Genomic DNA, 23,148 nt, shown 5'->3' with positions numbered 1-23,148 from the left:
CAGATTCAAAACGACACAGATGGATTGTAGTTTGAAAATATGAAATCTTTATATACTGACTGTGTATTTGTAAGAGTCTAACGTCTGTTTCTAGTATAATGACATCTCATCATTGACAAACAAAGGAGCCTCAAATTCATATCATGAGCATCATTCTGCCACATAGTTTGTGGGTTTGGATAAGTTTCCTGTTGACATGAATTCCTTTTTAGACATGCTACAGAGAGTCAGGAAGATGCCTGAGTGTGTCCTAAAGACTACACCACAGCATTTATGTATCCTTCAAATTCTGTTTTCTGCGGTCTGATTTGAAATGATCTCCACCTTGATTGAAAACGCTGAGTAATTTTGTGAAAACTTTGGTATTTCATTGGGTGCCTAGTTTTGTTACTTAAGAAACTATTGGTGTTATTGCAGAGTACATTAATAATTCAGCACCTCACATGCTGCAGACTATGAAAATCGGCTGTGGTACAAGCTGCATAGAATGACTCTGAAATTTAGTTTTTACTCTGATTTTGTTCAGAGTTTTCTAGAATGCATTTAAACTGAAAGCTTTTTAAGTTCTGCCCACAGTATTCCCACTGTTGACAGTATTGACTTGTGAACATGCACTCAGTGTGTTAATTTATACCTGTCTGTTGACCACAGTGGCACAGGCTTAGTAAGTTTTTCGATTGGAAACCCTAGAGAAATGCTAGTGAAAAACATACCGACCTGGTTTGGCTGATCATCAAAAAAATCAAGGGGTGCACAGTTTGCCATAGACTGTCTTTGCCATGTCCTGTCCTTGTAGGAAAGTGCCCTTTTTGACTTAGTCATCTCCCCTTTTTGCCACTGGTACTGCGGTTTTGCGACTGAAGGTGTACTGGGTTCCTGCTAACCAGGACACAAGTGCTCTTTCCCTAAGAACAATAGTGCCCCCTGAAAACCTACTAGTCTTCTAGTGTGCTCGCTGACTGGTATCAACCAGCCCACTACCACAGACAAGTTTCTGACCCCCTGGAGGTGAGAGCCCGTGCTCTCAGAGGACAGAAACAATGCCTGCTCCAAGAACGGTGTTATTGCCTCCTCCACCAGGATGGCTAGTAAATCAGCATATCTGGGCTGGAGGCTTCAACGCCTCTGCCGTCCTTTGATATGCGACCCTGGCTTCCCCCAGACCTGTGGAATGCTACACCTACCCTGAGGCCCATTTGGCACCAGGACAGGCGAGAAATTAGCTATGCAGCAAGCATGTTGGCTGTCCAGGCTAGTCACACCCTTAAGGTGGGCTACCTGATGAGCTCCGCAGACAAAAGGGTTTCACCATCTTGTTTTGGTGAAACTAGGAACTGTGGGACAGGGTTATGCCTATCCCCCACAGGAAGCGGTCAAATAGGGGGTGTATTGACCCCAGGATTAAATAGCCCATTAGTTACTACACTTTAACAACCTTAAATTCAGTATTTAGGTGGTCCCTGACACCAGGAACTCTGATTTGCCTGACTTCAAGAAGGACAAAGAAGAGCCGAAGATGCAAGAACTGTGGCCTATCTGTGGACCTGGCACCAAACCCTGCCTGCCTACTCTTCTCTCGACAGTTGCAAAGACCTGACTCATTCTGCAGCTATGCATCTGCCTAGAGCCTTGGAGGACTGCCAGCACTTCGCTACTGTGTTGCTTCACTCTTCAGAATAACAGAACTATGCACTTCAGGATAGTTTAGAGCACAATGTGAAACAATCACTCTCACACACATTAGTAAGTAGAATAATCAAGTTTATTTATGGGGCAAGTTCTCATATATACAAAACTGACCACACTAACATATCATGAAGAATAACATGAGAATAACTGTGAGAAAATAAACACTCTGTGATATCATGAAAAATAACACGAAAATAGCTGCAAGAATAAGTGCATATTACACACGCACACACACAATATGCTTCAATGCTTATAAATTGAAAGGCTTCACTGAAAAGATATTCTGCATCCCTCCGCCGCACACAAGGCCAGGGAACCCAAATCGACAAATCGAACCCAAATTAATGTAAAAAATTTATTTTTCTAAATTGGTGTCGTACTTCCTTATTTGAGTGTGCCTCCTTTATTTACGCTGTGTGTGCAACAAATGCCTAACACTCCCATTTGATTCTCCTAAGTCTGGTCAACCGCACTACCACAATTAGAGCACCTTTGAACTGTTAAAGCAAGCACCTGTACACCGGTGGGGATACCTGGACTCTCTACACAGTGTACCTCCTTTTGGATTGCGAGCCAGCTTTGGTCCTGCATTTCAGAAGGAGGCAGTTTTCCTATGTCTCTTTCAGGTCCTTTCTATGGACAAGGAGGCAATCCTTCAACTGCACCTTGTATCCATTGATAACAGGAGAAGCTTACCCTTCTCCATACAATCACTGTCCTGGGGTACCTGCTTCCTGAGGAGCTTGCCTTTTGCTTCCTAAATGTCTCCTCTGATAACTTGGATGTTCTTGCAGTTGCCAGGGAAAACAGTGACCTCTAAAAGCAAAAGTAAGAGTCTGAACTTTTGCCACTAGGTCCTGCCCAAGGACGTCAGTTGCCTTACATGATCTATGGATGACTACCTTTTGGTTTTCCAGGAACCTAGTAGAGCCAGATACCAGATTTACGAGTAGATATTTTGATGTATGTTTATTTTGATGTTTGATATAGGCTCAACCTGGCTGCAAGCAGCAGTGTTTTGCTTATTCAACCGTTTTTTGTTTATATTTCAGCTTACATTTCATACTTTTGAATGGTATTGTTGGTTAAAGCCATATAACAGAAATCAGCATGTGTTGGTGAAAGATGTGCGCAATTATGTAACTGGGTCTCTTAAATTACATTCTAATTGATTAGCATTACACTGTTAAACATGTATTATTAGCATTTGTAGCTGTAGGAAGACATGCTTTGCATATAAGTGCCATGTAGCAAATCGAGAACCCACTTTCAAGATATCGAGGTTATTAAAGTGTCTCAATTCATATTCAAGAAATGATGCATCGGATTTGCAGGTTCACTTTTGGTGCATTTATTAATTTCTTGCATTGAAGATTTCTTGGCGGATACAAGAAGAGACAGCCAACAAGTGTTTCGCCCCATTGTGGTGGGTTCACCCGGGGCTTTTTCAAGGCATTGCATTGTTCATCAAAGAGAGTCCATTTTTAAATCAAATAGTCTTGGGCCATTTAATGTCACAGCAAGCCCATCCTCCTCTTGCGTGGCATTGGGTCACAACCTGGTTTGTGCCTCCCTCCTTTTGGTCTTAGAAGTGTTCAGGCACTGTAACTCTCCTTCTTTCAGTGGCATGTGAGTGAATCAGGAAAGGAGTAAATTCACTGCTCTCTTGATGTAAGTTGTCTCTGGGTATGCCATTTGCCGAAAATCGAGGATGTCTTTAGCCCGATTTCAAAGGTGCTGCTACCCTTCAGCTCCTCAATGCGATGTAGTGTTGGGCTTGGATATTACAAGTTGTTTTATTTCGAAGAGCCTTTGACTCGCAGGATTGTTGTGACCCCTCCCCTTTTATGCTATAATGTGCATGGGCACCAACTCCAATCCCCCAGATTGTTTTTTTTGCTGCCATCTGGTTTGGACATGTTCTGTAATGCCTCTGAGATTGACGGGTTCCCAGTGCCTTTTTCGGTCCTAGCTGTTCACTAACTTCGACAAAGATCAGACAACATACTTTGCGGTTCCGTGATTCGTAGAGGGAGTGAAATAGAGCTGTCATTCGAGCCCTTCTTCATCTGTAATGCCTCTGAGAATGTGGGGAGTTACAGGGTGATAGATCGAGCACCCTTCCTCTTTTGCCCACAGTGCACCACCAAGTAACCTTGGACAGATCACAGGATTTGCTACCTTTGCCTCCCACGCAGCACAGTGAGGCCTTATATGAGCCATGAACCACGTTTAGGTTTAAGAAGACACTAAGGTTCAGTACGGGAAGGCGTTTAGCACATCTCATGATGCGTCAGATGTCAGATGGTTTTGGGAACAAGGCCCCTTTGATGCAGAGGCAAAGAACGCAGAAGTCGCGGGGTACCAGCCCATGAGAGACTTGGGGGAATCAGCTTTGATGTCTATGTCGGTGGGGTTGTAAATAAATTCATAGGCCAGGGTGGGATGAGTACCACCCCAGGGACGAGCACGGCTCTAATGCCCTAGCCACACAAACACCATAGTAATGAGGCTGAGCACTGCTCCAGAGGTCTTTTGGCATCCAGCCCTAACACTTTGGACACTCAGCCTTTGTTTCTGGTGCACAGTGGCCTTCGGAATCCGGTCGACACTGGGACAAGGCCTGGGAGCCTAACCGGCTCCCAAAGAAAGGAGTCTAACTCCACCACAGCTTGACGCCGATGAAGGCCCACCGCACTCCACCTTTGGGGCCAAAGTCAGTGCCAAAACTGCCTTGAGGCCTAGTACCAGGCCTTCAATGCCAAAATCAGATGTTTCCATGGCATCCACCCTCTAGAGGCTAGTTGAGTGTGGCTGAAAAGTCTTTTCATTCATTCGAATACTGGGAAGATTTCCGCAAAGCTAACTTAGGGGACAAACTACAGTACTTTACCTCCAATACCCAAATAGCGAAGTCTCTTGTTTGAAGAAGAATCAATGCTCTTAATGAACCTGTGCACCTGGTACTGGAAATGCACATTGACAAGGCCACGTGCCCTCCTTCATTGCTGTTTTCACCCACGAACTCGGCTCCATCACAACCTCCACGCCCATATTCTCCCCCACATCCACCAGAATCTCCTGGGAAGTTTTTCCACTCTTACTGTGACACCAGCGGCCACTATGGGGAGGGAGACCCATGTGGTCATCTTGTGGGGACAGGAGCGGTGGATAACCCATGGGATAACTACGATTTTGACCCACCAGACGACCCAGATCTTGAACCTAATCCCACCAAGTCTTCATCCCTTGATGATACTTTTGTGTATCATGCAATTATTCTGAAAGGAGCTTGTCACGACAAGGGGGAGATGCACCCCCAGTGAAGAGGAGGATTACTCCCTGATGGAACCCTCTCAAGACAGAACATACAGTCTTGTTTCTGCAAATGCTCAAAAAGATGCTTAAGGGTGTTCGGAAGAAATTTAAGGATCCTGTTAGAGGAAGAGTAATAATGTCTAGGATAGAGAGGTAGTTCAAGGCGTCTCCCAGTGACCACCTCTACATTATAAAGTGGAGGTCCCCCCCCATCCCCCCGGTTCCCTTCTTGTCCATATTGCAAGAGAGTGCATCCGCTCAGGCTGGAGGGGCATCTACCCAGTGGGGAATCACTAACTCGGTACGGTTGCTATCATGATACGACAGGCATCATTGGGAGGAAATGGAGGCCCTCGTACAACAGTTTCTTGAGGCCTGTAGATAGAGGGGTGAAGATCTAGATGCAGAGGGGCGAACTATCTCAAGTGCAACCTTTAAGTGTGCCTTAGATGCAGGCATTCACTGCATCTCATACTGCTAACGCTAGTGGTCTCCTTCAGTGCCCTGCCTGGCTTTGCATCTCCGCCTTTAAACCAGAGGTGCAACAGCATCTTCTTAACTTCCTGTTTTATTTGGAACATCTCTTTGGACGCAAAATGAACACAATTTTGGACAAAATCAAGAAAGATACTGAGATCTGCAAGTCTGTGGATAAACTACAATCCACAGCTTCAAGCGAATCCTTTTCGTAGGCACCAGGCGATAAGGGTCACTAATGCAACAAAACCTGCCCAGGCACAATTTTACGAATGCCAGCACAAGGCATGTCATAACTCCCATGCAAGCAGGAGTTACCCATGGGTAGGCTATAAGGACAGCAGTAGTAAGGGCCTGGGAACCTATGGCTGCAGGAAGGGAGTCCCTGCTTTAAGTACTGACTGTCCATCTACTCCTCCCTGATCATTCAACACCTGTTTAGGGGGACGTCAGGGGGGGATGGGATGGGATGGGGGGGGGGGGAGGGGAGGGCAGCAGGGTTTCACTTGCACTGAATGGAAAACACCTCAGATCAGTGATTCCTAGCAGTAGTCCAGCAGGGCTACTACCTCTAATTCCATACTAGCCCACATAACATACCGACATGTTGTTGCAACCTCAAAAATCAGTGAAGAACATACTGCCGAAGGATTGCAATACAAACACAGCCCCTGCATCAACAAGCAGAGTGAGTTTACTCACTATACTTCCTCATTCTAAAGAAGGACGGTTCGCTCTACCCCATACTAGATGTGAGGCCGCTTAATCGATCAAACCGTTCGGAACATTTTCACTGGATCACTCGCCATGATGTCATGCTTGTGCTCTGACAAGGCAACTTCATTACTACATCAGATCTTAAAGAGGTATATTTTCACATCCCTATACACCGTGCTCAACTATGTATCCATGGTTCGTTGTAAGTGGACATTAGCAGTTCATAGTTCAAGGTCACCACAACCCAAAGGGTCTTCACAGTTTGTGGCATTGGTGATCTCTTACCTTTCCAGAGCGTGCATTCATTTATTCCCATACCTCAACAACTGATTAATAAAGAGCATCAGCACACATTAATGTCTAGCAATCACTCAGACAGCCCTAAACCTGCTGTATAGACCACATTTCACAGTAAATGACAAGAAGTTTCGTCTTCAACCCCCAACTGATTCAGCTTTTCTGAGGATCAGTTCTCAACACTGTCACAGGGAGCGCTTACCCCAGTCAGCAGACAATGATTGTATTTCAGCAGCTGCTGTCTCTTTTTCATACCTCTTGTGCAGGAACTGTAAGTGTGATAAACACGATCAGAGGTGTAATGGCATCATTCAAGGTTGCACATGTGCCAACTCCATCAGTGCCTTGCTGGTCAGTGGTCACAGGTGGAGGGTCAGTGGAAGTTCTTGTATTGATAAAGGGCAGAACTTGGTGCACTTAACAATGTGGGACCAGCAACAATCTGTTGATGGACATGCCTTTTGTAGACCACTTTCCACAGCTAGCCGTTACTGCAGAAGTGTCACTCGTGGGATGGTGCACATTTATGCTGATTGTCAGTACAGGCCACTTGCACCCCCTTCACCAGTTGAGGCATATCAGTTATCTGGAAGTCATAGCCACTTTCCTCACCCTCTAAGCCTTCTACTCCATCTTACATCACAAGATAGTATTTGCATGCACAGACAACACGACTGCCACATTCTACATTCAGGAGCAGTGGAGTACACATTTCAACCTCTTTTCAGACATTACTTAAAAGATTTGGCATTGGCCAATGTGCTATTGTGTACATCTTCGGGCAGAACACCTCCCAGAGGTGGACAAAGATTTTGCCTGCCTCCTAAGCAGGACGCATCAGCTGGTTCCATGAGTGGGGAAACTCCATCTGCAAGTCCTCCACAGGTACTTCTGCCAGTGGAAACCTCTCAGGGTCTCTCAGGTCTTTGTCTGGTCTTATGGTTTTCTTAGTTAATAGCAGAATCTAACTGTGTATGAAGGTAAGGTAAGTCTTACCTTATCAGTTATTCTACAATTTGTATATGCAAACTTTTGGGATAATCTGGTAACGTGGTATCTGCATAAGGGGACACATTCTATAGTCAAACATTCTTCAAGAAGTGTATTCTGCTGGAATCCTTCAAGTGCATCTGACAGCTGAACACCTCTTTCTCATAGCTCCTACTTTGGCCAGACAACCCAGGGCCAAGATGGGCACACACACCCCAGACAGCTCGACTCGAAACACACATATTATTTGCATTCCCCTGGTAAATGTGTTCATGGAGGGACTCAAAAGGGTTATATGCCCAAGAACCCTACCTACACCTGCTTATAACCGTAATGGAGAGCTTATGGACCCCTTTTTGAACCACTTCATTCATGTCCCCTTCAGTTCTTTCATGGATATTGGTTTTCTCATAGCAGTTACTTCACTCAGATGAATTAGTGAACTACAAGGTTTTACTATTGCACAGCCATTTATACAAGATCACAGGGATAAGGTGGATCTTAGGACAATCCTGAAGTTCTCACCTAAAGTGGTATAAACTTTGCATGGGAATCTGACAATTGAGCTGCCCGTTTTCTTACCACAGCTTGATATGGTAGCAGAAGGGGCATTACATGACTTAGATGTAAAACAGAGCTCATGTACTATGTTGATAGGGCCAATTTTGAAAAACCAATTAAAATGTTGTGGCAAGGTGGCTTGTCAAATGCATTCAGTTATGCAAAGGCGAAACATGTCCTTCCTATACTTCGTAGGGCGCACTACGGATAAAACATGAGCCGCCATTGCTTTCTTATGTGACAAAAGATTAGCAGATATTAGGAAAAGCTTCTGCTTGGTCAATGCCATGTACCTTCATAAATTTCATAAATCATTACCGTGTGGATATATTAGATCATCAACAAGCTGTGGTTTGCAGACTGGTAAGAACCTTGTTTAAATCTGCATCATCTGCCCCTTATCCACTGCGATGAGGACACTGCTTTACACGTGATGCAAACCGTGTGTTTCTACATCCACACATGCCATGAACGGAAAATGTTACCCTGTTAACACCTGTTCGAAGCATGTAGTGCTGTAGATGCACATGCACCCACGCTCTTCCCTGCACGTGGGCAGGCATAGCACGTTTGTTACATTAAATACACATCTATTATTAACTAACAATGCACAGAACACATACCTACTTTTCTGTGCACTCAGTATAATATTTCACCTGCTGAACAAATAACAATGTAAGGGTGGAGTTCGTAGACATGCGCATTGTCACACAGCATCCCTGTGTGACTCAAACCTTTTTCAGAGCAGAAACAACTTGTAATGTCCGAGCCCTGCACTAGATGGCTGTATTCAAAGCATGCGACTCTACAGCACTACACAATATGAAAAGATCCTCACAGGCTAAGTAACATTTTCCGTACATTAAATTTCCAACAAGGAATCCTAAGGACGTGTGAATGAAGTGTTTGTTTTTTTACATTTAGTGAGTAGACTTTATGCTGAGTGGGACTTCAATCCTTTTTGCCCAAGCCTTTCCAACACATTGCCTCCTGCAATATTAATCTGCTTTTAAGTACCACAAAAAAAAGCAGCATCCTTTATGGCCACTAAATTTGACAGGCACATACATAAGATGAAAGCTACATTTTTCTCAGAAACATTCCTCATTTTTCATTTGGACTAGGTGAGGTGTAGTATTTACTCTTCTTTCATTCCGAGGCTATGTACTTCATGCAATTTAAATAAGGAGATGTATTGCCCAGTTTTCTTTCTGTACTTGGGTACTTACTCAGCTGAGGTGTTGGTAAAGCTCCAGTTTCTGATGGATACTTATAACCACAAATTACTCGCCTTTAGCGTATCCCTATGCACCAGACTGAATCTGGAAATTTTAAAGGCATTGATCCTGCATACCAGTAGGTGCCGCCATGCAGCTCTGTAATAATGTCATTCTGGTCTGGAAGCGATGAGTGGAGACGTATATAAGCGCCACCAATGGGTGCTGTTGTCAATTTTTTTATTCCTGCATGTTCAGACACTGAGCTCTGCACCTATTATCTTCATTTGTGAACCAATGTTTTTCTTGACAGATATATTTTACAGTGTAGAAGGGATATGCCACCCGATCCCCAAAGACGACAGGGTTTATGTCTTATAGGGACTGTAGCAAACAAATGTCTGTGACAGACCCCGCAAGATGTGCCTGCGTTTGTCACGCAATTCTAAGGCCTGCAATGATTGAGCACTGATGAACCCAAAAGCCATCTGAGATTGAGACGTGAAGCTCTACACAGATTTCACTCAAGTTCAGAGCGCAGACTTGCTCCCAGTCCTCCTCTCGCTCCCAAAGCTGTTCCTGAGGCCGATGTTCTTCAGGGTCGAAATCTTTTGGTAAGTCTAAGAAACACATAAGACGTTCAAGTGGAATTGCGACCTTTCCTGCCATGTTCCGAAAAAGACACAAGGCCTTATCATCATGCCTCTCTGGCCTGATGCCGCTCAGAGAATCTGTTTTATCTCTGGTTCCGATGCACCCTGAGTTTATGCTGCATATATTTGGCACACTTCCAGTTCCCTCTGGCATACCTGTGGGTACCAGCGATCCACGAGGAAATCTAGTCGGGTTACTGCAGGCAAATTTGTCCTCTGCGCTGTCTAGACCTCTTGAACCCACTTGGGTTCTGTATCAGCATCTGGCTCGGTGTCACAACCCACGCCAGCCCCTTGTTCATCATCTCTGCTGATTCCGTAGGAGGACTTGATGCCTATTGTGCTGCCTACTGAGAGATGGAGTCATCTCTATAGAGGCTATGCCCTGAACTTGACATATTACCCATTGCCAAACACAAAGGCACGCTGCAGACGATTCAGAATCATTTTTTTTTAACCCGGTATCCGGTGATTCTTTTTTTTAACCCATTATTCAGCTCCTAAGAGCTCAGTGGTACAGGCTTCCCTGAGCAAAGTGAACCCAAATGCTTTTGTGATCACTCCCTCCATTAGGGAGTCGAAAAGAGTGGATACCTTTGGTAAACGCATGATTGCTTCAGCTGTTCTTGCCTTGCGATCTTTTAATGCCAGCTGTCACTTTGGTCGTTAGTCCCACAGACCTTGGGATATGGTGGATGAGATTCTGCGTAAAGTCTTAGAAGAAATGCGAACTTGACTCACAAACTAACTGAGCAGAACAATGGGAACTAGCGTGGTGCTTTGGTGCCATGGCTGGACACGATCTGCTTGCTTCTCTGGGAGACATCCGGATGTCCATAATGGACGTGCTGTTCAACTGCTCCCCTCTGTTTGGTGAGAAAGCACACTCAGCCCTGGAGTGCTTTAAGGAAACTGCACACTGTCTGGGCCTTTCAGTTCAAGTCTGGAAATTCCTGCAGCACTTTCGTCTCTCTTATTGATATGCCAGGAACTTGATGTATACATAGCTTCAGCCTCCCCCATCCACACAGCACACTTCCCAGCCTTTTATGGTCTAGGCCATTGATTTGGCATACAGTAGCCTGGCCATCAGAGGCAGCGTTCTGCCCAGTCTACCCACCACCCTCCAACAACTGCTACAAAACCTCTTTAGTGTTTATTATTATTATTATTATTTTTTTGGAGGCACAAAGCAAAACAGTTGGAGGGTGGGTCAGTCAGTTTCTGCAGGGGTGGCTAAACATCACATCTGACAAATTGGTCCTGCAGATGGTCCAAAGGAACTATGCCATACCATTCATTACACTCCACTGCACTTGCCACCTGCCTTAGAATGCCTGTCTGCCTCGACCATCCGTCCATCCTATGCCAGGAACTGCGGGTCCTTTTGATCAAGGGAGGCATAGAAAGGTTACCTGCATCAGAAATGGAGACTGGTTGTTATTTCCATTTCTTTCTTGTGCTGAAGAACAGCAACATTAGTCCTATTCTAGACCTTTCATCCTACTCAGTGCCTTCCTGTGTGTGGATTAATGCAAGATGCTCAATTTGGCCCATATTCTTTCTCACCTGGATCTGGAAACAAGATGGTAGCTATAGCATTATGAATTCTATTTCTACATTGCTGTCCTGCAGGCACACAGGCATTACCTCTGCTTGATTGTGGATCAAAATCATTTTCATTTGCCGTTCTCCTTTTCAGTCGTATCACTGTTACTTAGCTGTTCACAAAGGTGATGGTGGTGCTCGCTGGTCATCTGAGGAGGTCAGGGGTACCAATCTTCCCCTACCTCGATGTCTGACTGCTGAAGGCAGGCCTGCCAGTCAGTTGCAGATCCTCTCCAGGTAACAGCAAATCTCTTGACATCTCTGGGGTTCTCTAATAGTTTGCTGAAGTCACACGTTGCTCTACCGTAAAGACGCCTTCATCTGGAACATTTTGGTTATGGTGCACTTTCATGTCCTTCCTCTGGAACAGCAAGCCTGGGACCTTCAGGCTATAATACCAATATATAACCTCTGTCCTGGGTCTCAGTGAGGCTTTGAGGCTTCTTGGCCTGTTTGCCTGTTGGCCTATTTGCTTCCTGCATTGTAATTGCCAATCTTGTAAAGGTGGCAGTGTAGTGTAGCCATTTTTAATATAGCTTTATGCGCGTTAGTTTTCACATACTAGGCCGCTGTGCACTTTGCCCTAGATATATTTTATTCAGCTTCGCACTGTTATTTTACAATAACCAGTTTTACGGTCTTTTTTCAATTTCTTCTATCGCACTGTTTAGCTTAGTTCAGCACTGTGTTCTCAAATAATGCATTCTTGATCGCCCTGTGCTTCAGTCAAGGCTACAGTCTGGTCCATTGCCGGTAAACGTGGTAGAAATTTAGTCTTCAGTATTCGTAGAAGATACACATTCTTGCGTAGGGAATTTATTTTTAGAACATCTGCTTGTTAGTTATAAAAACACTTCCTAGTCCTAGTATATGTTAAGAGGGAGATTCCAGCCAAGAACCTACAACTAGTTGCTGAATGCCTCGTTGCAGATGCTGATACAGATTACAGGCCTTTGCTCAGGTATGAGGGTTGATGTCCTCCCGGGGGAACCTGAAAGGCAGGCTTAGAGCTTCACATGCTGTGCTCGAAATATAACATAGAGAGAAAATAATCTAGCGTCACTATGATAGCCTTATTCTTGTGCTTCACTCTCACCGTTACTATTTTAATCTTACTGTGTTGTGTAGTTCTGGTTATTGCAGCTCACGCTTTGCTATCTAAGATGCAGTTGTTTTATTAAACCAATCTTTGAAACTTAAACTGCCTTTGTCATTTATAAATGAGACCGTACTGTGTATGAGAGAACCGGTTGTGATCTGAGTGACCATGACTTCCCTGGGAAGTGCTAAGAGGTCATGCGCTCGGCTGCCCAATTGTCTCTTCCATTTGGGAGAGATAAGGCACTGCTAGTTAGCCGGAGCAAACCCCGGATGTAGAGTGACAAGTGTCATCCACTGTGGGTCAGACTCAGTCCCCCACACTGAACGATCTTGCCGCTCAAAATCCAGTAGTCTCATTAGGATAATGAGAGGCTATGCGACAGTACATATGTATTATGCAGTTCAACTGTGCAAAAAGACCTGAAGTGAAGTGAACCAACAGCAGGCCCCTCTCCTTGTTCCAGTTGACGGTGGTGCAAGATGCATCACTTTTGGGTATGAGAGTTTTTGTGGGAGAGGTGGAGATCAGAACACTCTGGTCTTGTGCAGAGACTCGCCTCCACATCAGCCTATTGAAGTTGTGGCCAATTCACTTGGCACAGAAAGACTTCCTGTCATACATCAAAGGGAGGCCGGTACGGGTTCTCACAGAGACCACCACCATGTGGTACTACAACAAGCATGGTGCAGTGGGGTCCTAGGTTCTGGGCCAAGAGGCTGTCTGCCTCTGGAGATGAGTGGCTCATCAGAGATTTCCCTGGTGGTACATACCTGGTGAAATTGTTAAAAGCCTGGGAGGATGAGCTCAGCCAGCTGCACTTACTGGTTCACGAATACCGATTGCATATAGAGGTGGAGGAGGGCATCTTCGAGCAGTGAGGAGAAACCTGACTCCGTATCTTTGCCCCTGGCAAGGAAGTGCAGTGTCAGCACTTTTGGAGACTCCAAGAAGGCTCTCCCTTGAGAGACACTCCATTTAGAGGGGATGTAAGGAAATGCCTCCTTGGCATGGTTACCCCCTGACTTTTTGCCTTTGCTGATGCTAAGTTTTGATTTGAAAGTGTGCTGAGGCCTGCTAACCAGGCCCCAGCACCAGTGTTCTTTCCCTAACCTGTACTTTTGTTTACACAATTGGCACACCCTGGCATCCAGGTAAGTCCCTTGTAACTGGTACCCCTGGTACCAAGGGCCTTGATGCCAGGGAAGGTCTCTAAGGGCTGCAGCATATCTTATGCCACCCTAGGGACCCCTCACTCAGCACAGACACACTGCTTGCCAGCTTGTGTGTGCTGGTAAGGACAAAACGAGTAAGTCGACATGGCACTCCCCTCAGGGTGCCATGCCAACCTCACACTGCCTATGCAGTATAGATAAGTCACCCCTCTAGCAGGCCTTATAGCCCTAAGGCAGGGTGCACTATACCATAGGTGAGGGCACCAGTGCATGAGCACTGTGCCCCTACAGTGTCTAAGCAAAACCTTAGACATTGTAAGTGCAGGGTAGCCATAAGAGTATATGGTCTGGGGGTCTGTCAAACACGAACTCCACTGCACCATAATGGCTACACTGAAAACTGGGAAGTTTGGTATCAAACTTCTCAGCACAATAAATGCACACTGATGCCAGTGTACATTTTATTGTAACATACAGCCCAGAGGGCACCTTAGAGGTGCCCCCTGAAACCTTACCCAACTACCCGTGTAGGCTGACTGGTTTTAGCAGCCTGACACACTCGAGACATGTTGCTGGCCACATGGGGAGAATGCCTTTGTCACTCTGTGGCTAGTAACAAAGCCTGTACTGGGTGGAGATGCTTATCACCTCCCCCTTGCAGGAATGTAACACCTGGCGGTGAGCCTCAAAAGCTAACCCCCTTTGTTACAGCGCCCCAGGGCATTCCAGTTAGTGGAGTTGCCCGCCCCCTCCGGCCACGGCCCCACTTTTGGCGGCAAGGCCGGAGGAGATAATGAGAAAAACAAGGAGGAGTCACTGGCCAGTCAGGACAGCCCCTAAGGCAACCTGAGCTGAAGTGACTCTGACTTTTAGGAATAGGGATAGGAATGTGAGTGGAGGGAGGCACAAAGAGGGTGTAGCCACCCTCAGGGCTAGTAGCCATTGGCTACTGCCCTCCCTGGCCTAAACACACCCCTAAATTCTGTATTTAGGGGCTCCCCTGAACCTAGGAACTCAGATTCCTGCAACCTAAGAAGAAGAGGACTGCTAAGCTGAAAAACCCTGCAGAGAAGACGGAGACACCAACTGCTTTGGCCCCAGCTCTACCGGCCTGTCTCCCCCCTTCTAAAGACACTGCTCCAGCGACGCTTTCCCCAGGACCAGCGACCTCTGAATCCTCAGAGGACTGCCCTGCTCTAGAAGAACCAAGAAACTCCCGAGGACAGCGGCTCTGTTCACCCAAGACTGCAACTTTGTTTCCAAAGAAGCAACTTCAAGACAACTGCGTTTCCCGCCGGAAGCGTGAGACTTGCTACTCTGCACCCGACGCCCCCGGCTCGACTTGTGGAGAAACAACACTTCAGGGAGGACTCCCCGGGGACTACGAGACTGTGAGTAGCCAGAGTTGCCCCCCCTGAGCCCCCACAGCGACGCCTGCAGAGGGAATCCCGAGGCTCACCCTGACCGCGACTGCCTGACTCCCAGATCCCGATGCCTGGTAAAGACTCTGCACCCGCAGCCCCCAGGACCTGAAAGATCGGAACTCCAGTGCAGGAGTGACCCCCAGGAGGCCCTCTCCCTTGCCCAGGTGGTGGCTACCCCGAGGAGCCCCCCCTTGCCTGCCTTCATCGCTGAAGAGACCCCTTGGTCTCCCATTGATTTACATTGGAAACCCGATGTGTGTTTGCACACTGCACCCGGCCGCCCCGTGCTGCTGAGGGTGTACTTTCTGTGCTAACTTGTGTCCCCCCCGGTGCCCTACAAAACCCCCCTGGTCTGCCCTCCGAAGACGCGGGTACTTACCTGCTGGCAGACTGGAACCAGGGCACCCCCTTCTCCATTGAAGCCTATGCGTTTTGGGCACCACTTTGAACTCTGCACCTGACCGGCCCTGAGCTGCTGGTGTGGTAACTTTGGGGTTGCTCTGAACCCCCAACGGTGGGCTACTTTGGACCCAAACTTGAACCCCGTAGGTGGTTTACTTACCTGCAAGAACTAACAAACTCTTACTCCCCCTAGGAACTGTGAAAATTGCACTGTCTAGTTTTAAAATAGCTATATGTGATTTATTTGAAAAGTATATATGCTATTGTGATTATTCAAAGTTCCTAAAGTACCTACCTGCAATAATTTTCTTTTGAAGTATTACATGTAAAATTTGAACCTGTGGTTCTTAAAATAAACTAAGAAAATATATTTTTCTATACAAAAACCTATTGGCCTGGAATTGTCTCTGAGTGTGTGTTCCTCATTAATTGCCTGTGTGTACAACAAATGCTTAACACTATTCCTTTGATAAGCCTACTGCTCGACCACACTACCACAAAATAGAGCATTAGTATTATCTCTTTTTGCCACTATCTTACCTCTAAGGGGAACCCTTGGACTCTGTGCATACTATTCATTACTTTGAAATAGTGCATACAGAGCCAACTTCCTACATTGGTGGATCAGCGGTGGGGTACAAGACTTTGCATTTGCCGGACTACTCAGCCAATACCTGATCACACAACTAAATTCCAAAAAATTTCATTAGAAACAGATTTTTGCAATTTGTGCTATTTTTCTAAATTCTTAAAAGTCCTGCTAGGGCCTTGTGTTAGTCCCTGTTAGCATTTCTTTTAGAGTTTAAAAGTTTTGTGAAAGTTTGAATTAAGTTCCAGAAATAGTTTTAGATTCTTAAAAAGTATTCCAACTTTTAGAAACATAATGCCTGGTGCAGAAGAGAATGTGGTGGAACTCGACCTCACACCTTACCTCCATCTTAAGATGAGGGAACTAAGGTCTCTATGCAAAATAAAGAAAATCCCAGTTGGCTTAAGACCCTCCAAACAACAGCTCCAGGAGCTTTTGGCAGAGTTTGAAAAAGCCAACCCCTCTGAGGATGACAACCCAGAGGATGATGATAGTGACTTGGAGGAGAATTCCCCCCTTCCAGTCCTAATTAGGGAGATCAGGGACCGTCAATCCCTGACTCCAAACATAATAGTCAGAGATGCTGCCTCCCTCACAGGAGGGGCTAGCACCTCTGGAATCACTGAGGATAGCATCAGTGAAGATGACCTCCTGCTAGCCAGGATGGCCAAAAGATTGGCTTTGGAGAGACAGCTCCTAGCCATAGAAAGGGAAAGACAAGAGATGGGTTTTGGTCCCATCCATGGTGGCAGCAACTTAAATAGGGTCAGAGATTCTCCTGACATGTTGAAAATCCCTAAAGGGATTGTAACCAAATATGAAGATGGTGATGACATCACCAAATGGTTCACAGCTTTTGAGAGGGCTTGTGCAACCAGAAAAGTAAACAGATCTCACTGGGGTGCTCTCCTTTGGGAAATGTTCACTGGAAAGTGTAGAGATAGACTCCTCACACTCTCTGGAAAAGATGCACAATCTTATGACCTCATGAAGGGTACCCTGATTGAGGGCTTTGGATTCTACACTGAGGAGTATAGAATTAGATTCAGGGGGGCTCAAAAAACCTCGAGCCAGACCTGGGTTGATTTTGTGGACTACTCAGTGAAAACACTGGATGGTTGGATTCAAGGCAGTGGTGTTGAAGATTATGATGGGCTGTAAAATTTATTTGTGAAAGAACACCTATTGAGTAATTGTTCAAATGATAAACTGCATCAGCATCTGGTAGACCTAGGACCAATTTCTCCCCATGAATTGTGAAAGAAGGCGGACCATTGGGTCAAGACTAGGGTGACCAAGACTTCCACAGGGGGTGACCAAAAGAAAGGGGTCACAAAGCCTCCCCAGGGGAAGAGTGTTGAGACATCCAAAAACAAAAATAGTAAAGAGTCTTCTTCAGGCCCCCAAAAACCTGCACAGGAGGGTGGGCCCAGAGCCTCTTCACAAAACAATTTTGGGTACAAGGGTAAAAACATTGATCCCAAAAAGGCCTGGTGTCGTAGCTGTAATCAGCCTGGACACCAAACTGGAGACAAGGCCTGTCCCAAGAATAGTACCACTTCTAACTCTACTCCAGCTAACACTGGAATGGCTAGTCTCCAAGTGGGATCAACAGTGTGCCCAGAGCAAATCAGGTGTCACACTGAAGCTACATTAGTGTCTGAGGGTGGGGTGGATTTAGCCAAACTGGCTGCCTGGCCCCCTAACATGCAAAAATACAGGCAGCAGCTCTTAATTAATGGGACAAGTGTAGAAGGCCTGAGGGATACAGGTGCCAGTGTCACCATGGTGACGGAGAAACTGGTTTCCCCTGGTCAATACCTGGCTGGACAAACTTATCAAGTCACCAACGCTGACAATCAGACTAAAGTACATCCCATTGCTATGGTAACTTTAGAGTGGGGAGGGGTCAATGGCCTGAAACAGGTGGTGGTCTCCTCAAATATCCCAGTAGACTGTTTGCTTGGAAATGACCTGGAGTCCTCAGCATGGGCTGAGGTAGAACTGAAAACCCATGCAGCCATGCTGGGTATCCCTGAACTGGTGTGTGTCAAGACAAGGGCACAGTGCAAGGCTCAGGGTGAAAAAGTAGAGCTGGAGCCTGGAAAAAGGGCCCAGCCTACCAAGAGAAAAGGAAAGACAACTGGGAAACCAGCTGCAACACAACAACAAAAAGAGAACCTCTCTTCTCAGGAAGAAGTTCTGCCCTCTGAGGGAACTGAGCCTATGGAGTTAGAACCTTATCAGCTTGAGCTCTTAGGCCCAGGGGGACCCTCAAGGGAGCAGTTCTGTAAGGGGCAAGAAACCTGTCCCTCTCTTGAAGGCCTTAGACAGCAAGCTGCTGAAGAGTCCAATGGCAAGAAAACTAGAACACATAGGGTCTATTGGGAAGATGGACTCCTTTACACTGAGACAAGAGATCCCAAACCTGGTGCCACTAGGAGAGTGGTAGTGCCTCAGGAGTTTAGGGAGTTCATACTGACCTTAGCCCATGATATTCCTCTTGCTGGGCATTTGGGACAAACCAAGACGTGGGAGAGACTAGTCAACCACTTCTACTGGCCCAACATGTCCCAGAAAGTCAAGGAGTTTTGTGTCTCCTGTACCACCTGTCAAGCCAGTGGTAAGACAGGTGGACACCCAAAGGCCCCCCTCATTCCACTCCCAGTGGTGGGGGTCCCCTTTGAAAGAGTGGGTGTGGACATAGTGGGTCCACTTGAACCTCCCACAGCCTCAGGGAACATGTACATACTAGTAGTAGTGGATCATGCTATTAGATACCCTGAAGCTATTCCCCTTAGTTCGCCTACTGCCCCTGCAGTAGCCAAGGCCCTCATTGGTATTTTTACCAGAGTGGGTTTTCCTAAGGAGGTGGTGTCTGACAGAGGTACCAAATTCATGTCAGCATGCCTGAAACACATGTGGAATGAGTGTGGAGTGACTTATACATTCACTACACCATACCATCCACAAACTAATGGCCTTGTTGAGAGATTCAACAAGACATTAAAAGGCATGATCATGGGGCTTCCTGAAAAACTCAAAAGGAGATGGGATGTCCTCTTGCCATGTCTGCTTTTCGCTTACAGAGAGGTGCCTCAGAAGGGAGTAGGGTTCTCACCCTTTGAACTTCGGTTTGGCCACCCTGTAAGGGGACCACTAGCTCTTGTGAAAGAAGGCTGGGAGAGACCTCTTCATGAGCCTAAACAAGACATAGTGGACTATGTACTTGGCCTACGTTCAAGGATGGCAGAGTACATGGAAAAGGCAAGTAAAAACCTTGAGGCCAGCCAACAGCTCTAGTAGTTTTGGTATGACCAAAAGGCTGCAATCGTTGAATTTCAACCAGGGCAGAAAGTCTGGGTTCTGGAGCCTATGGCTCCCAGGGCACTTCAGGACAAATGGAGTGGCCCTTACCCAGTGCTAGAGAAGAAGAGTCAGGTCACCTACCTGGTGGACCTAGGCACTAGCAGGAGCCCCAAGAGGGTGATCCATGTGAACTGCCTTAAGCTCTTCCATGACAAGGCTGATGTGAATCTGTTGATGGTAACAGATGAGGACCAGGAAGCTGAGAATGAACCTCTCCCTGATCTCCTCTCATCAAACCCTAAAGATGGCACAGTTGATGGAGTGATCTATTCAGACACCCTCTCTAGCCAACAGCAATCTGACTGTAGGAAGGTCCTGCACCAGTTTGCTGAGCTCTTTTCCCTAACCCCTGGTCAGACACACCTGTGTACCCATGATGTGGACACAGGAGACAGCATGCCTGTCAAAAACAAAATATTCAGACAGTCTGACCAAGTTAAGGAAAGCATCAAAGTGGAAGTCCACAAGATGCTGGAATTGGGAGTCATTGAGCACTCTGACAGCCCCTGGGCTAGCCCAGTGGTCTTAGTCCCCAAACCTCACACCAAAGATGGAAAGAGAAAGATGAGGTTTTGTGTGGACTACAGAGGACTTAATTCTGTCACCAAGACAGATGCCCATCCCATTCCAAGGGCTGATGAACTGATTGATAAATTAGGTGCAGCCAAATTCTTAAGTACCTTTGACTTAACAGCAGGGTACTGGCAAATCAAAATGGCACCTGGAGCAAAAGAAAAGACAGCATTCTCCACACCTGATGGGCATTATCAGTTTTCTGTTATGCCCTTTGGTTTAAAGAATGCCCCTGCCACCTTCCAAAGGTTGGTGAATCAAGTCCTTGCTGGCTTGGAGTCCTTTAGTGCAGCTTATCTTGACAATATTGCTGTCTTTAGCTCCAACTGGCAGGATCACCTGGTCCACCTGAAGAAGGTTTTGCAGGCTCTGCAATCAGCAGGCCTCCCTATCAAGGCATCCAAATGCCAGATAGGGCAGGGAACTGTGGTTTACTTGGGACACCTTGTAGGTCGAGGCCAAGTTCAGCCACTCCAGCCTAAGATCCAGACTATTCTGGACTGGGCAGCTCCAAAAACCCAGTCTCGAGTCAGGGCATTCCTTGGCTTGACTGGGTACTACAGGAGGTTTGTGAAGGGATATGGATCCATAGTGACAGCCCTCACAGAACTTACCTCCAAGAAAATGCCCAAGAAGTTAAACTGGACTGTAGAATGCCAACAGGCCTTTGACACCCTGAAGCAAGCAATGTGCACAGCACCAGTTCTAAAAGCTCCAGATTACTCCAAGCAGTTCATTGTGCAGACAGATGCCTCTGAACATGGGATAGGGGCAGTTTTGTCCCAAACAAATGATGATGGCCTTGACCAGCCTGTTGCTTTCATTAGTAGGAGGTTACTCCCCAGGGAGCAGCGTTGGAGTGCCATTGAGAGGGAGGACTTTGCTGTGGTTTGGTCCCTGAAGAAGCTGAGACCATACCTCTGTGGTACTCACTTTGTAGTTCAAACTGACCACAGACCTCTCAGCTGGCTGATGCAAATGAAAGGTCAAAATCCAAAACTGTTGAGGTGGTCCATCTCCCTACAGGGAATGGACTTTATAGTGGAACACAGACCTGGGACTGCCCATGCCAATGCAGATGGCCTTTCCAGGTTCTTCCACTTAGAAAATGAAGACTCTCTTGGGGAAGGTTAGTCTCATCCTCTTTCGTTTGGGGGGGGGGGGGTTGTGTAAGGAATAAGGAAATGCCTCCTTGGCATGGTTACCCCCTGACTTTTTGCCTTTGCTGATGCTAAGTTTTGATTCGAAAGTGTGCTGAGGCCTGCTAACCAGGCCCCAGCACCAGTGTTCTTTCCCTAACCTGTACTTTTGTTTACACAATTGGCACACCCTGGCATCCAGGTAAGTCCCTTGTAACTGGTACCCCTGGTACCAAGGGCCCTGATGCCAGGGAAGGTCTCTAAGGGCTGCAGCATATCTTATGCCACCCTAGGGACCCCTCACTCAGCACAGACACACTGCTTGCCAGCTTGTGTGTGCTGGTAAGGACAAAACGAGTAAGTCGACATGGCACTCCCCTCAGGGTGCCATGCCAACCTCACACTGCCTATGCAGTATAGATAAGTCACCCCTCTAGCAGGCCTTACATCCCTAAGGCAGGGTGCACTATACCATAGGTGAGGGCACCAGTGCATGAGCACTGTGCCCCTACAGTGTCTAAGCAAAACCTTAGACATTGTAAGTGCAGGGTAGCCATAAGAGTATATGGTCTGGGAGTCTGTCATACACAAACTCCACAGCACCATAATGGCTACACTGAAAACTGGGAAGTTTGGTATCAAACTTCTCAGCACAATAAATGCACACTGATGCCAGTGTACATTTTATTGTAACATACAGCCCAGAGGGCACCTTAGAGGTGCCCCCTGAAACCTTACCCAACTACCCGTGTAGGCTGACTGGTTTTAGCAGCCTGCCACACTCGAGACATGTTGCTGGCCACATGGGGAGAGTGCCTTTGTCACTCTGTGGCTAGTAACAAAGCCTGTACTGGGTGGAGATGCTTATCACCTCCCCCTTGCAGGACTGTAACACCTGGCGGTGAGCCTCAAAGGCTCACCCCCTTTGTTACAGCGCCCCAGGGCATTTCACTTAGTGGAGTTGCCCGCCCCCTCCAGCCACGGCCCCACTTTTGCCGGCAAGGCTGGAGGAGATAATGAGAAAAACAAGGAGGAGTCACTGGCCAGTCAGGACAGCCCCTAAGGCAACCTGAGCTGAAGTGACTCTGACTTTTAGGAATCCTCCATCTTGCAGATGGAGGATCCCCCCAATAGGGATAGGAATGTGACCCCCTCCCCTGGGTGGGAGGCACAAAGAGGGCGTAGCCACCCTCAGGGCTAGTAGCCATTGGCTAATGCCCTCCCTGGCCTAAACACACCCCTAAATTCTGTATTTAGGGGCTCCCCTGAACCTAGGAACTCAGATTCCTGCAACCTAAGAAGAAGAGGACTGCTGAGCTGAAAACCCCTGCAGAGAAGACGGAGACACCAACTGCTTTGGCCCCAGCTCTACCGGCCTGTCTCCCCCTTCTAAAGACACTGCTCCAGCGACGCTTTCCCCAGGACCAGCGACCTCTGAATCCTCAGAGGACTGCCCTGCTCTAGAAGGACCAAGAAACTCCCGAGGACAGCGGCTCTGTTCACCCAAGACTGCAACTTTGTTTCCAAAGAAGCAACTTCAAGACAACTGCGTTTCCCGCCGGAAGCGTGAGACTTGCTACTCTGCACCCAACGACCCCGGCTCCACTTGTGGAGAAACAACACTTCAGGAAGGACTCCCCGGTGACTACGAGACTGTGAGTAGCCAGAGTTGCCCCCCCCCCCCGAGCCCCCACAGCGACGCCTGCAGAGGGAATCCCGAGGCTCCCCCTGACCGCGACTGCCTGACTCCCAGATCCCGACGCCTGGTAAAGACTCTGCACCCGCAGCCCCCAGGACCTGAAAGATCGGAACTCCAGTGCAGGAGTGACCCCCAGGAGGCCCTCTCCCTTG

The 23,148-nt window shown here is 47.1% G+C and overlaps 1 protein-coding gene across 1 annotated transcript in view; it reads left to right on the top strand.

Moving 5' to 3' along the window:
• NAE1 (NEDD8 activating enzyme E1 subunit 1) overlaps window positions 1–23,148 on the top strand; it is a 308,399-nt gene that overhangs the window by 121,662 nt on the left and 163,589 nt on the right. The gene's annotated exons all lie outside the window — the stretch shown is intronic.

This window comes from Pleurodeles waltl, chromosome 12, assembly GCF_031143425.1.
Source record: "Pleurodeles waltl isolate 20211129_DDA chromosome 12, aPleWal1.hap1.20221129, whole genome shotgun sequence".
Taxonomy (NCBI): Eukaryota; Metazoa; Chordata; class Amphibia; order Caudata; family Salamandridae; genus Pleurodeles; species Pleurodeles waltl.
Note: the sequence above shows the minus strand (reverse complement) of the source record. Positions and strands in the feature narration are given on the sequence as shown.